This window comes from Sinocyclocheilus rhinocerous, unplaced genomic scaffold (assembly GCF_001515625.1).
Source record: "Sinocyclocheilus rhinocerous isolate Xijiao unplaced genomic scaffold, SAMN03320098_v1.1 scaffold295, whole genome shotgun sequence".
Taxonomy (NCBI): domain Eukaryota; kingdom Metazoa; phylum Chordata; class Actinopteri; order Cypriniformes; family Cyprinidae; genus Sinocyclocheilus; species Sinocyclocheilus rhinocerous.
The window spans coordinates 655,492-670,602 of NW_015647035.1; the positions used below are offsets into that span (position 1 = coordinate 655,492).

Here is a 15,111-nt window from a genome sequence, read left to right on the forward strand (position 1 = left end):
CGTGGCCTAATGGTTAGAGTCGGACTCGTAACCCAAAGGTTGCGGGTTCGAGTCTCGTACCGGCAGGGATTGTAGGTGGGGGGAGTGAATGTACAGCGCTCAATACCACAACTGAGGTGCCCTTGAGCAAGGCACCGAACCCCCAACTGCTCCCCGGGCGCCGCAGCATAAATGGCTGCCCACTGCTCCGGGTGTGTGTTCACGGTGTGTGTGTGTTCACTGCTGTGTGTGTGCACTTAGGATGGGATAAATGCAGAGCACTAATTCCTAGTATGGGTCACCATACTTGGCCACATGTCACTTTCACGTCACTTAATGTACAGGTTACCATTGGCTGGTAAAAGCAACTACAAGACAGCAAGATAATTATCTGAACAGTGAGACATGCATGTCAGAAAAGCTGTAGCTGGAATCACTGTGTGTTCTGTACAGTTCCGTAAAGGGTTGCAAGGTCTGCATAACAAACCAGCCCAGTCACGGCCAAAACTAAATTAATATTACCGTTACTTATTTTAATTATCATTAAAACCGTATACGAGTACTGTGATTTGTCCAGCATAAAGCAAAGTTTTAAGTAACAGTCTCACATGCGCACAGTAGGCAGAGTAGTTTCGTTTTGTGTGAAAACATGGCGGAAAGCAGGGAGGTTTTAAAAAGAGTGCAAAGGGAGTTATACAAATGAATATATGAATGAATTAACCTCTGAAGGTTCTGACTGTCTTCAGAAAAGATTCGAGTGCATTTTGTTTTCATCTTCGCTCCATGTAATACCTAATAAAGTAGTGTTCTTATGCTGCCTTCACGTGCAATTGGAAATTTCCTATCTCCCACTTAAGTCGTGATTACAAGCTCGTCGCATTCAAGGGCTTTTTTGTCGGAAAGAATAAAATGTAGCATCCGATTGTTTATATATCTGTCAACCATTCACCGTGCTAGATAGTCAGCTTGCAGACGATTCTGGAATTTCGGTCAAATACATGCTTATTTCACTGTTTACACCGTGATAATTATGGTCACTATAATCGTGATAAGAAATTTTCATACTGTTTCATCTCCATATGAAAGTAGCCCAATTCTACAGGAAAATCACGGACTTGGCAATAGTGTTCATTTTGTCAGCTATTTTTAATTTAGTCTTAGTCTTATTCCTTTGTCAAATGTAACTTTTAGTTTTTATCACATTTAGTCAACTTGTCCTGTTTTAGTTTTAGTCAAGTTTTAGTCAACTAAATGTTTGAGAATTTTAGTCTAGTTTTAGTCAGTGGAAACGTACACATTTTCGTCTTACTGTATAATGGTTAAAAAGATGAAAAAAATATATTATTTTGCTCAATTTTAATAGAAATTATTGTTGTAATTTGGGAAATTTATTTTTACATTTCATCAGAAGCTGCTTTTTCACCAATAAGCACAAATCAATAGAATATCGACTCATATGCATGGTTTATTCTACCTCATCTGTGCAGCAAAAAGACTTATTGCTGCACAGAGGTTGCGCAAGTAACGTTACAATCAGCAACCACTATCGCAAACAATATAGCCGAGATCCATGACAGAACACAGACTGGCTGAATGACACCTTCATTTAAGCAGAATACCTCAAATGAAGATCGCTGAAGAAGCTTACTTGTACAGTACTGTATGTCGGTGTTTCGGATCACGGCGCCTCCGCAGAGAGAGCCATGTGAATGGTTGCCAGACTGCATAACGCAAACAGCCGGGCAGACCCGGCAGAGTACATATCCGTTTAACAGAAAAGCTCTGATTGGGGGATTTGATCTCTTGATATCTGGCAACCGCAAACATGAACGCTTGCATAATAGAGTCTTGTACAGCAGTCTGAAATGTTTTGGCTCGACCTTTTTCAACTAAAATGAAAAGGTTTTGGTAAAGTTTGTGTTCTTTTAACTACATTTTAGTCTCATCTTTTTTCGTCAACGATATTGCATGTTCATTTAGTCTTAGTTATCGTTTAATGACCTAATAATCATTTCGTCATCGTCTCATTTTCGTCAGGGGAAAAAACCTCGTTGACTAACATTTTTCGCCATAGTTTTCGTTAACAAAATTAACACTACTTGGCAACACTGGTTCTGTTCATAATGTGATTTTTCAAGTCTAAATTTGAGTGAAGAATGTGGTTGTCATTTCTGTAAATAACCACACTATACAGTACTTTTACAGAATGCGATTACAGACTCAAAAGAGGAACGACAGACACATTTAGCTGCAGTTTGTATGTGGGCAAAGAGTGTTTGATCAGTTACACATGATTACAATAACAAACGATTTCTCTGAATCCTCTGCCTGCACTTTAATCTTTATCCAAATACAGCTTTGGCTTCATGATACAATGACAAATTCTTCAAAAAAAAAAATTTGTTGAATAAAAGAGGAAGAATTAAACAGAAATTCACTCAACAGTGTATTAAATAAAATAAACTATGCAACATACTATAGGACGTATAGAAGAACACAAGGCCTAGACAAAGTGCAGAAAATAACAGCGACTCAAAACACTGTCAACATTTGCTATGAAACTCACTTGCCCATAAAACCAAGGCTTTTGTGTGCATGCTATACGGGTGACAGTGAAGGAGTTTTTGTCCTAGCATTGACAAAGCGAGAGTGGTTTGAATTTTATTCGCCAATAAGTCTGTCAATCTGTGTGTATGTGAGTGTGTGTGTGTGTGTGTGTGTGTAGAGCAAGGAGTGAAACAAGACAGTTGGACTTGAATGCACACACACACACACACACACACCGATGCCTATTTAATTAGAAATGTGTATTAGAATGTTCGTGGTCACAGGGTCCTTATGGGGCATGAAATAACAAGCAGCTGTGTTCAGGGTGTGTGTGCATGTGTGTGGAGAGGTTTATTAGCTCAGTCCATAAAGGCAGTCTGGGATTCGCACAGGGGCGCCCTAGGCTTAAGATCTGAACGCCACACAAGCAAGGCGCTGCCTCTGAAATACTAATATTGGCCCTTATTTCTGCAAACCCCCCATCCCAGACCATTCCCCCTCTACCAGGGCTTAGTCTACTGCTGGTCTGCTGTGCGCTTTGATTTCTCCAGCCTGACAAAAAGCGAAGCCTCTCAACATCATAAGACTCTCCATTGTCAATAAAATCTGAGTAACCTCTACTCTTGCTCTAACATTACACTCCTCAATGAAATCAAGACACTGGTTAAATCGCACACCTTTCCTCTTTTAGCATTACTGTCCATTTTGGTTGGCTTTACACTGACCAGATGTAAGAAATTAGAAAGCACAATACTTTTTGCAACTATCAAAGGGTAATCACTTTGGTCCGAATCAGAGAAGCTTTGTATTAATTTAGCCAGGCCTGCATGTAAGCCAGATTTAGAATGATTTAGTGTGACGATAACTACAGTTATGCCTCCTGCATGCAGCTTGCATCTTTTATAGTATCAGGCATTCACATGTGGAAGCTCACTGAAAACACATAGACAATAAAGTGCTCTTGACATGACCAAAAATTGTTTATACATCATTTAGCTTTTTTCCCAATTTCCTAGAAATGCCATTGCTAAAAAAAAAACGATGTCAGCAATAAATGTGATAAAGCATTCAGGTATTTTTTTTTCTTTGATATTGGGGTGAAATAAAACATAGAATTGAATAAATAAATAAATTACACTACTGTTTAAAAGTTAGACAAATATAAGAAGTCTCTAATGCTCACCTAGGCTGAATTAACTTGATCAAAAACTGCTTTTTTGTGTGTGTGAAATATTATTACAATTCAAAATATCTGTTTACTATTTTAATATAATTTAAAATGTAATTTATTCCTGTGATGAAAAACTCAATTTTCAGCATCATTACTCCAGTCTTCAGTGTCACATGATCCTTCAGAAATCATTCTAATATGCTGATTTACTGCTCAAGAAACATTTCTTATCAGTATAAGTTTTCATATATCTTTATTTTTATTTAAATATGTGTTGTTGTTTTTTTGTTTGTTTTTTTAATGATTGTCATGAAAACTGATAAATGCCACAAGCCAGACTCCAACTGGTTTCACTGCTGGAGCACCACAGCTCAAATTGCAGCAGGAACAATGAACTGCTAGGCCAGAGACCAACAATGATCTTTAATTGTTTGGAGCAACCATCTAAATTTGTGTTTAAAAAAACACAACTACAAACAAATGGTTTAACTCTGTTAGTCTTAACTTGGCACCTTACTGGTTTACTGGGACTCAAGAGGATACAAGAGCATGTCTGGTGCACATCTTCTATTATGACAGGAATACAAACAGGCTTTCTTCAAAATGACTGATCAGGTGTGAAACCATGCTGGCAGGAGACACCAACGATACAGCTCATAAAAACAACCCATTAAAAAAGACAATTGAGCCACTCAGCCTTTGCTAAATTTATTCTAGCCTCCTGTAGGTTAAACATAGCAACAGTATGATTTGAACATCGAAAACCAGCACATGGCACTTGCAGAAACTGCAGATACCCAGTCATTTTGTCAGTTTAGGAAATGCCAACTGTCCTGTCAACATTAGGGCTGGGTATCGATTCAGATGTCCCGATTCGATTTCGATTCGCAAGCTCTCGATTCGATCGATTCTCTATTTTTTTTTTAATTACATTCAGTGAATATAGTTTTAATACAAACGCTATTGATATTTCTAAAAAAATTAACAGTAAACATCAGTTTACAAATGGTGAATTTATAAAAAGAAATTAAGAGCCACAGGCCTTTATTGTAAACCTATTCTTTTTTTGTATAGGGTTCTTTTTTAAACAATAATAGGGCCATATAAAATGTTCTTAATTTTTCTGGTAATCAGATGAAGGCATAAAACATTAATTTATTTTATCCTAATCAAATATAAAACCCTTTTATTTTTTTGGCAAACTAAGTGCTGCACAACAGAGGTTTACTGTTCAAATTAAAAAGAAAAAAAAATGTGATTATTCCTTTAAAAATAAAGATTTATTAATATTTATTAGCAGTAGTAGCATTGATTCTTAAGACTGCTAAATAGTAATATATTCTGACAGTTTAACCCACCTTAATACCCGTCAGTTTATGAATGTCCGCGGCTCGCAGTGTGGAGTTATTAGGGGCCACTGCACTCTCATTTTGCCGTAACAAAGCGAGCAGGCGTCTAGCAAAAGTCTCCCAACCCTGGAGTCTGGACCAATTACCACTTCATAAGAATATACTTAACAGAACATTAAAGAACAATCCAACACAGCCACACAAAAACACTCAATACTTCTGCCAATTACGGCTGACAACTCACATTAGAAAGGTACAACAGACTGAACTGCAACCTGTAATAACCCTCTGTCGTCCGCGCTTTAGTAAGTGTAGTAAACAAAACAGTGCGTCGCACCATTCGCCATTCATTCATTCATTCATTGCGGAAATCATGGCGCCTTTACGCGTGATGTCGAATGCTTCCACAGATTTGTAGTATTACTATAGAATTTTACCTGAGCATTGCAAATCACGCATTTTGCTTTGTTCTTGGTTCTTGTCAAGTTGTCAACAGTATCTCCGCCATGATAAGCACTGAATGAATGACAGGCTTTTTGTTGTAACATTACGCAAGGTAAATAAGAGGGTGACATCTAGTGGAGAAGACTAATGATACGATTCACTTTAATCAGATCTTGTTTTAAATGTTTGCTGTAATAACTACCGGAAAAGATCGATTCGCGGCTTTTGAGAATCGATATCGAATCGACGTCATTTAAAAAAAAAAAACGATTCATTGAAAATTAGAGATTTTTTTTGCCCAGCCCTAGTCAACATGTCACCGCACAAAGGGCTGCGGGATGAAGGCAGAGGTGTTGAAACGGCCCAAAACCCACCTTAATACCCGTCAGTTTATGAATGTCCTCGGCTCGCAGTGTGGAGTTATTAGGGGCCACTGCACTCTCATTTTGCCGTAACAAAGCGAGCAGGCGTCTAGCAAAAGTCTCCCAACCCTGGAGTCTGGACCAATTACCACTTCATAAGAATATACTTAACAGAACATTAAAGAACAATCCAACACAGCCACACAAAAACACTCAATACTTCTGCCAATTACGACTGACATCTCACATTAGAAAGGTACAACAGACTGAACTGCAACCTGTAATAACCCTCTGCATTACAGTAATGAGCCTAATGAGAATCCCCAGTGAAAATAATACAAATTACAAATATAAAATGTGTGCATTGCGGCAATGACAAAAAATCTTAATGGTCCTATAAGAAGCATAATTTTCTTTAAGCAAAATATGTTGTCTTTTATCTCACTGAGGAAAACTCCCTTACACGAGCTTCATGACTCAAAGCCAGTTTGAAGGACATTTCAAGCTGCATACAAACAGTGGTTTCATATCAGCAGAGCATCTGTTTACATGAGAGTGATATTAATTCAGAAGGCAGAAAGTAATTAAGCAGTCTTGTTTGCTAATCATCATCTGCTGCGCTGATGAGGGATTACTGCAGACCTCACAACAAAAGCTGCCAGTGTAACTTGAGTCAATTTTCACTCTCTACAGAAGGAGCTTGACTATTTTGAGAGTCTCGAGTACAAATCAATTTTTCTTCGGTGCCATGTTGAACAACTACAGTACCTTTAGGTGACGCAGGATTTATCACTGAAGCAGAAAATTAGACAAATGGGGAAACCGAAATGTTTTTGTTGTTAAAATAGTACATTTAAAAAAAATTTAAAAATCACTACAGTCCTCCAGGATGGACAGAGTCTTTGCAAATAAAAACAAGCTACATGAAGCCCATTATAATAATTTGATTATGTGACAATGTCCATGCTGATTTTCTTATCTTAACTACAGATAAGTGTGCTTCAAATACAGTACCATTCAAAATTTGGGGGTTGGTAAAAAATTGTAAAGCATTTTTAAAAAGCTAAAATGTTGTGAAATATTATATCAAATTTAGAAACTGTTTTCTATTTGAATGTAAATGTAAAATGTAAATTATTCCTGTGATGGTAAAGCTGAATTTTCAGCATCATTACTCCAGTCTTCAGTGTCACATGATCCTTCAGAAATCATTCTAATATGCTGATTTGCTGCTCTAGAAACATTTCCTTTTATCAACATTGAACAGTTGTGTTATTTAATATTTTTGTGGAAACTGATACATTTTTTTAGGATGAACAGAAATAAAAATAAAAAAGTCTTAAATAAATAGAAATAGAAATGTTATGTAACAATGTAGTTTTTACTGTGAATTTTGATCAATTTAATTCATCCTTGTGGAATAAAAATTAACTATACCTTAAAAAAAAAAATATAATAATAATAAATCTTTTTAGGATGAACAGAAATAAAATAAAAAAAAGTCTTAAATAAATAGAAATGTTATGTAACAATGTAGTTTTTACTGTGAATTTTGATCAATTTAATTCATCCTTGTGGAATAAAAATTAACTATACCTTAAAAAAAAAAATATAATAATAATAATGTAATCGTAGTGATCCGAAAGTTCGGAATGGCATTGTATAGCTGATATTGACAAGGTGATCATTTTTGAAGTTATGGCCGATAATAACCAAGTCTGAAAGAACAGTGTGAAAATGTATATTCATTTGCTACTGAGAACTGCAACATAATTACATTTAACAGTATTGTTAAATTATTAAAGATGGGTTTTTTTAAAGGTAAAGTGAGCATTAGATTAAAAAAAAAAAAATACAAAAATTATCTAAATGTGAAAACAGTGGAAATAAGTATGCATAATTAAACACCAATTTCAACTGATTCTGATAAACTGCATAAAAACATTTCTAACACTGGCTAATAACCGTTTATCCCGATTTTATATGACAATTAACAAAACCTCCCAATACTAGATTTTAACCTGTAACACACTGTAAGGAAGCTTTCTCAAACAGAGCAGTATATAATTTCCCTTCTCTGGCCCCCATAATTGTTTTAACCTTGCAGCTCACACACCTTTTAACGTTTCCTCTTTCAAGCACTGGGTTGGCGAGGTGTTAGTGAGGTTAGACGTTTAGGTCGGGGGGTGTGGACACATGGAGTCAGCCGGCTTGTTGTGCTCCATCTTGTCCTCCGTTCCTGTCAACATAACCACTGCACCAACGTCACCTCCACCTCCTCCATACACATGTACCCCCATGCCGTGAGCCTTTCATAGCACAGAGTATGATTAATAGTTGTGCACTGGGCCCCTCCGTGTGCACAGCACATTGTTGAGAGGCTCTGAAACAGGACAACAGTTGCATCCCCACCTAACACTGGGCCTAAGCCCCGACTGTCAGTCCCCGTTTAGACACAACCACCCTACGATGATAAAAATCCATTCACTATTTTTTTAAATCCCCAAAAAACCTCAATTATCAAGCCATTTTGATTTTCTGAGCAGTATGACGTCATATTACACAGGCCCCGCCCACAGCCACTGATAGACTGTCCTGTATTAGCATATCTCCGCCCTCAGCCAGTTGTACACTGTCAGATATTTTCTCCGCGCTCGAACAGCTGTAGTGACGTCTTGTAAACAATGCAGGTGTTTTGTAGTTGGATGTAAAAGTAGAACATGAGCGTCTTCATTTTCTCCCGACATCAGAGCCACTGAGAACGCAGTGGATAAGTTTTGTTTTTGATGGTAATGTGCCACCGAATACACCTAAATTCCTTTGTGTCTGCGCAAATCATTTGACTCCAGACTGCTTTTTGAATGAGGTACAATTCAAGGCAGGTTTTGCTAAAAAAAAAAAAAGTTAAAACTCAAGGATGAATCAGTACCCACTGTTCATGATCCAGCTGCACCTCCAGAAGGAGGAAGTCTCACACTTTATATTTTTTATGATTATTTGCAAATCCCCTTTCCTCTTCCACAGAAGAGAGAGGTGGGGTGAGCAGAGCTCATTAGCATTTAAAGAGACATGCACCGAAACGGGTCGCTGTGATCAGAGCTGTTTTTGACAAGGTAAAAAGGGTGTTGTTTTAAGCGACCACTGAGGAATTTTAACCAAAGTATGTAGCAGACATTTCATGAAGACCCTAAAGAATCATACCAACTTGTGGAAAATGGGCATCCGATGTCCCCTTTAACAATTAATTGAATAATATTTTGTTAGGCATATGGCCAAATGGTCTCTTTTGCATTAATGCAATATTTTGGAGCCAGAGTCCAGAAGATCCCACAGCATTCCTGTACAAGTAATTCAACTGTTGGGCGAGGATTATGCAAATCGTGAACATAATAATGTCATAATATTTTGGTGGAAAATGGGTGGTAGGACAAATATTTAAAATTATTTTAATTTAAAAATGGTAATGTTTAAAAAAAAAAGATTTTAATGCTTTAAAAATTACACCCTTCAGTTAGAGTGAGATTTCTCAATCTGTAATACATAATCATAAAAAAAATAAAATAAACCACTCATGACAATTATTTAGGCTTGTCAACAAATCAAAGAAATCAGCTATATGTGGTATAAGTTACAAGGTTAAAACATTAGCAAGTGTTCTCTTATCTCTCATTAGGACAGGAGATCAATGTGGCGAAGAGGATCCAAGGACAGTTGAGAATTGTTTTGTGATGGAAACCCAGGACGGGAGATTGGGCGTAATGGAAGGAGGCCTCTCCCCTCAGGGGACAGCAGTTGTAAATTCCTTCCAGTGAACCTCTCACTATTCACCAGGTTAGGTCATCTCATCTCTATGACACTGACATCAGGACAGTAACCCTGCCTTTAAACATTCAGCTTAGCATTAGAGGTTAATGATAATAATTTGGATATTACATATGTATCACAATATGGCGCCATGTCAGCATGAGGCAAATATCAAGTCTGCTCCAATGACCAACCAAATGGTAGCCTACAATTGTGAACTATCCCTGATGCTGAATTCAGTGAGGTTGACTAGATTACCACCTTAATCAATAGGAAAAAAACAAAACATGTTGTAATATCTGTCCTTTAAGTCATTACTGTTATTTCTGTCTGTATTATTCTGTAACTTTAAACCTAAGTGACTTCCCTGTAGAAGCATTCATCACATTGATATTGAGAACACTCACACTCTACTTACTATTTGTTTGCAATCTCAGATGACGTTACCAAGGACATGAGCGGCAGACCCTCATGTTTTCTTTCCTCTCCCTTCCCTTGAAGAGGAAGGGGAATTTATTTGCTCCATTTGCCGTGGTAAGTAAACATATTTGCATTTGTGTCGGTCTGATCTGACTTATGACTCTGCTTTTTTCTGTGCACATTCTTACAGATCATCTAGGTATGATATACAGTGGGTACGGAAAGTATTCAGACCCCCTTAAATTTTTCACTCTTTGTTATATTGCAGCCATTTGCTAAAATCATTTAAGTTAATTTTTTTTCCTCATTAATGTACATATCAAATGGCAGAAGAGTCCATAGGGCCTCAAAGGAGCAAGATATTCCCACGTCCCCCCAGAGAAACCCTTGTTGGGACGCCAGCACACAGGCGCAGCTGTGAGCCAGAGACATATCACACTTGACCTTGAGCTATAGTTCACTTTACTTACACGTGTTAAGACTGAAACAGAGGACACCAATGGCTGGTTGCATTTAAACTTTCCTAAAAGGTTAGTTATCTTTTTCTTTATGTTTTAAAAGTTGGTTAACTGGAAGGAAGGCTGGACAAATTTGAATCCAAAAAGTAAGACTGATTACCACCTTGCTACCTGCTAGTTGGTCAAACTAGTACTTAAGACAGACTCAAACAAAATAAAATAAAAATAAAAATGAGGTTTTTAATTAATAGTTTCATTTTTATTATATAACATAATAAAAGGTAGTACAACAAATGTTATGCAAAAATTTAATATTGAACCCCATTATTTAAGTGTAGTTTTCATACTACAGTAACAAGAATGAGGAAAATGTGCTTAACTTATTCAAATAAAATCATGGTGCAAAAAAAAATTGAAAGGGTCCAAAAATTTGGCTTTTTTTCTTTAATCAAACTATAATTTCCTACATTTTGTTTGTCTCAAATAGCTTAACAGTTTGTTAATGACTTAAAATGTGTAGGTTGAGATGTCAAGTATAGTTTCAAATATACATACATATGAAGACAAGAATTTGCAAAAACTGTACTCAAGACCTGTCAAAGGCAAGTCAAATTCTTTAAGACGACACAGTCAAAGGATTCCTTCACAGCCCTTTGTTCAGGAGATGAAGAGATTACGAAAAGTGCCTGAAAAGAACCAGCGATCAAAGTATCACTGTGATGTTTACTACAAAACTCAGTCGCCATCCAATCATCGGATGCTGTGGTCTGACCTATTACAGGAGGAATTTCTTTAGTACCTGAAAACCAAACGAGAGGAAAGGCTAGGAATACAGGGTAAGTGAGAGAGTTGTCAATCAAACAAAGCTCTGGTATTGGATCTACCGGGTGGCATCTTTAAACCTGTATTTGTATGATGTATGAATAAAAATGAGAGGATTTAGTCTGTCGGCTTCCTCTGCAGACTTGTCAAAAACCTGACCTTTGACGTGAAGGGAGGGGGAGGGCTGGAGGAAGATTCAAAGCTTTAAAGGACTAAGGCTCGGGCTGACTAGTGTATAAAAAGTGAATACCATAAGCAGGTGAGACATCTTCATTCAATGTGACGTTTCCTTCCCCCCCTTATTGCCTCAATGGTACAATATTCAATGTACAGCCGATATCAAAAATATCCCCAGAGAATTACTTGACTCCAGACTGAATCCTAGTTCTCAATTTGATGTTAAACAGACCATGTTTCATAGCTAGAATATCTCCCTTACAAAACAAATAGATCCATCGAGCAGTTGTTCACCAAGCTAGACGTAAGATCTAAAGCTCATATCTCCAACACCATTGTGTTTGTGGATTTCAAAAACAGAAAGAGTCTAAAAGCTGATGGCTAAAAAACACTGACATTCTTTTGTCACCCCAAGTTGCTTGTTTGTAATTCCAGAGAGGTTCTGGATTAACAAGAACATTTGAGTGGCTTCTGCTGCCAACAGAGGGCTACTGTCGTTTACATTTATTCTATAAATTGGGGGGGGAAAGGAGGCTACCATAATTTTAGTCCTTTTCTATTAAAACATATAAACATAAAAATATAAACATACATTGACTTATTTGTAAATGCTTTCAGCTACCACTAAGAGCAAAATACTTTCTGTATGACTTTCTTTCAACATTGGACAAACTCTGAGACAATTTTTAAAAAACTTATTTTCCACAGAATAGTCATACAGGTCATACAATTTAAGTTTTTTTTTAAGCAACCTGTCCCTCTAAAATCATCTAAAATCATTCTGTATAACTTTCACCAAAATTAGGGCAGAAAATGCTCAAGTCTGCAGATTCAGCCTTGGCCTGCTTATCAGTAACTAAGCGTAGCTCACTCCATGAGTCTTGTGCAAATAACAACAGATCATTACTGTCACCACCTTCATGCTTGAGATTCCAAGACAAGAGACAAATCGAAAACTCAGTGATGACTTCAGTGAGTCAGTCAAACAAAAATAAAAAAAAATAGGGTACTTGTGGCATCTATAACAAAATGTAACCTATGTTCCTGTTGAAATAGAAAGCCAATTTCCATATAATCTGCTACTTCAACCAATAAGTAAAGAATTTTGCCAACATGCAAATCCAATTTGTGTGGGGGGGGGAGGGGACTTTTTAGTCTTGTTAAGCACATTTTAGCAAAACCACACTCACTGCTTGAATCAGGTGTAATGCACGTGTAAGGTGAGGTAGCATGAGTGCCCACACATATTTCTGACGTACTAAATTCAGGAAACTCTTTGTTTCATAAATACAAAAATGGTCTTATTCAAGAAAAGAACACTTTTTTTGTGGAATGGGAGACAACACTTCCTTTCCCAGAACAATCTATCTATCGGGTTGACAAGCCTCCCTGCTATATTTACCCAACCTAAACTGCAGATGATATACTTCCAGCTGCACTCTGCTGCCATACGGCACATGTGCCTGCCAATCAAACGAATGGTGCAGAGGAAGGAGAATGAAACCTTTATCAAGCCAGCGAAAGTGGCTAGGAAACCTTTGGGGCTAATCCACATTTCCTTCAGCGGTATCTTTTGTTGTTAGCTAAGATAAAATGGCCACAATGTGAATGGAAATACCAGGCTTTCATTAAGAAGACAGCTGGGCTACAAAAGTCCACCCAACACCATTTAAGAAATACACATATAAATTTAATTCACCGTACCGTGAGCCAAAACACTGGCAATATAATATGACCCCAATTCAACTTATTTCATCATTCTTAAAAAGGCATTAAGCAGTATTTGTGCATTACTCACTAAGCTCTTACATTTTTAAATCCATTATTAAGAGGCACATAGTAAAACAAGGCAATCAGTAAGTCTATAAATCAAATGAATGTATTTGATACTTCCAGAAATAACTTGACTCATTATTTTGCATCCTACACTATCATTCAGAAGTTTGGAGGCATTAATTTTTTTTTTAATGAATAACTTGTATTCAGCAAATTGACCACAAGTTACAGTCAAGATATTTATGACGTTACAAAAGATATTCATTTCAAATACATGCTGTTGAACTTCCTATTCACAAACTGTCTTACATTTTTAAATCCATTATTAAGAGGCACATAGTAAAACAAGGCAATCAGTAAGTCTATAAATCAAATGAATGTATTTGATACTTCCAGAAATAACTTGACTCATTATTTTGCATCCTACACTATCATTCAGAAGTTTGGAGGCATTAATTTTTTTTTTAATGAATAACTTGTATTCAGCAAATTGACCAAAAGTTACAGTCAAGATATTTATGACGTTACAAAAGATATTCATTTCAAATACATGCTGTTGAACTTCCTATTCACAAACTGTTTTCAACATTAATAATAATAAGAAGAAAAGTTTCTTGAGCAGCAAATCAACATTAGTATGATTTCTGAAGGATCATGTGACACTGAAGATTGGAGTAACGATGCTGAAAATTTAACTGTGCATCACAGGAATAATTTAAGATGCATTAAAATGGGGAAAAAAATATTTATATTGTAATAATATTTCAAAATATTACTGCTTTTTTAGCAAATAAATGCAGCCTTGGTGAGCATAAGAGATCTTACTGACCCCAAACTTTTAAATGGTAGTGGCTTGGAAAACAATCATCATCTATGCAAGACTGTGAAGTAGGTGAATGAAAGTCAACACTTTCTCAACAGCACAAGAGAACTAACAAGGCCTTTGCAATGGGTCAGAGGGGGAGTTTGGCAGATTTCTCCCTGTGTCCAGACACAGCCGCTCCTGTCCATCTCCGAGCAGCACTATTCTCCGGAGAGAGGACTCCCTGTCCAGGGCTTCCATTACAGAGGCATGACAACATGCAGACAGAGTAGAGAGCTGCTGCACATCTCATCAACTCACACCCCTCCATTAATACACACTGAAACTCACTATGATGAATCAGGCTGGCATGCTTAGCAGGACTTTCGGCTACCAAAGGAAAGTCATGTTAGTCGAGATTGTTTGTGCCCCTCTTGCCCAAAAGACAGTCTAAAGGGCTTGTTTTAATCCGTCATCACACTCATTAAAGTTACTTGAACTCATAAGCCCTTACGATTCTACTGTAATTCTGTAAACAAACCATAGGTGCCACTGTTGTGGACATAAGTGAGCAATTTATAGTAAAATATTATTGGGATTGTGAAAAAGTTATCAGCTTATTTGGGGATTCACCTTGTCTTCAAAAGTCTTCTTCAATCAGTTGTCATAACATAATAAAATTATTTTAACAGTAAAATAAATAAAATGGTAGGAATTTTCATTCAAGATCAGTTATAAAATTATTACAATACCCCTTTACATTAAAAAGCATCACAGCAAGAAAGAATTTTCGTTTCTTTTTGAGCAAAGGAACAATTGCATAAAAACACAGCATAACATTTACCTTAGCTGTCCTATTCATTAAGAGGCATTTGTATAACTAGATGAACAAACACTGACATAGTTTCAATGGGACCCCAAAAATTATGAAGTGCCATAAGAGCCCAACAGTAAGACACTGAGAAAGATAATATTGACTGATCTGAAAAGGCCAACCCTT

General features: G+C 36.8%; 1 protein-coding gene across 1 annotated transcript in view; it reads right to left on the minus strand.

Moving 5' to 3' along the window:
* Nucleotides 1–15,111, minus strand: part of gbf1 (golgi brefeldin A resistant guanine nucleotide exchange factor 1) — a 90,009-nt gene that overhangs the window by 70,952 nt on the left and 3,946 nt on the right. The gene's annotated exons all lie outside the window — the stretch shown is intronic.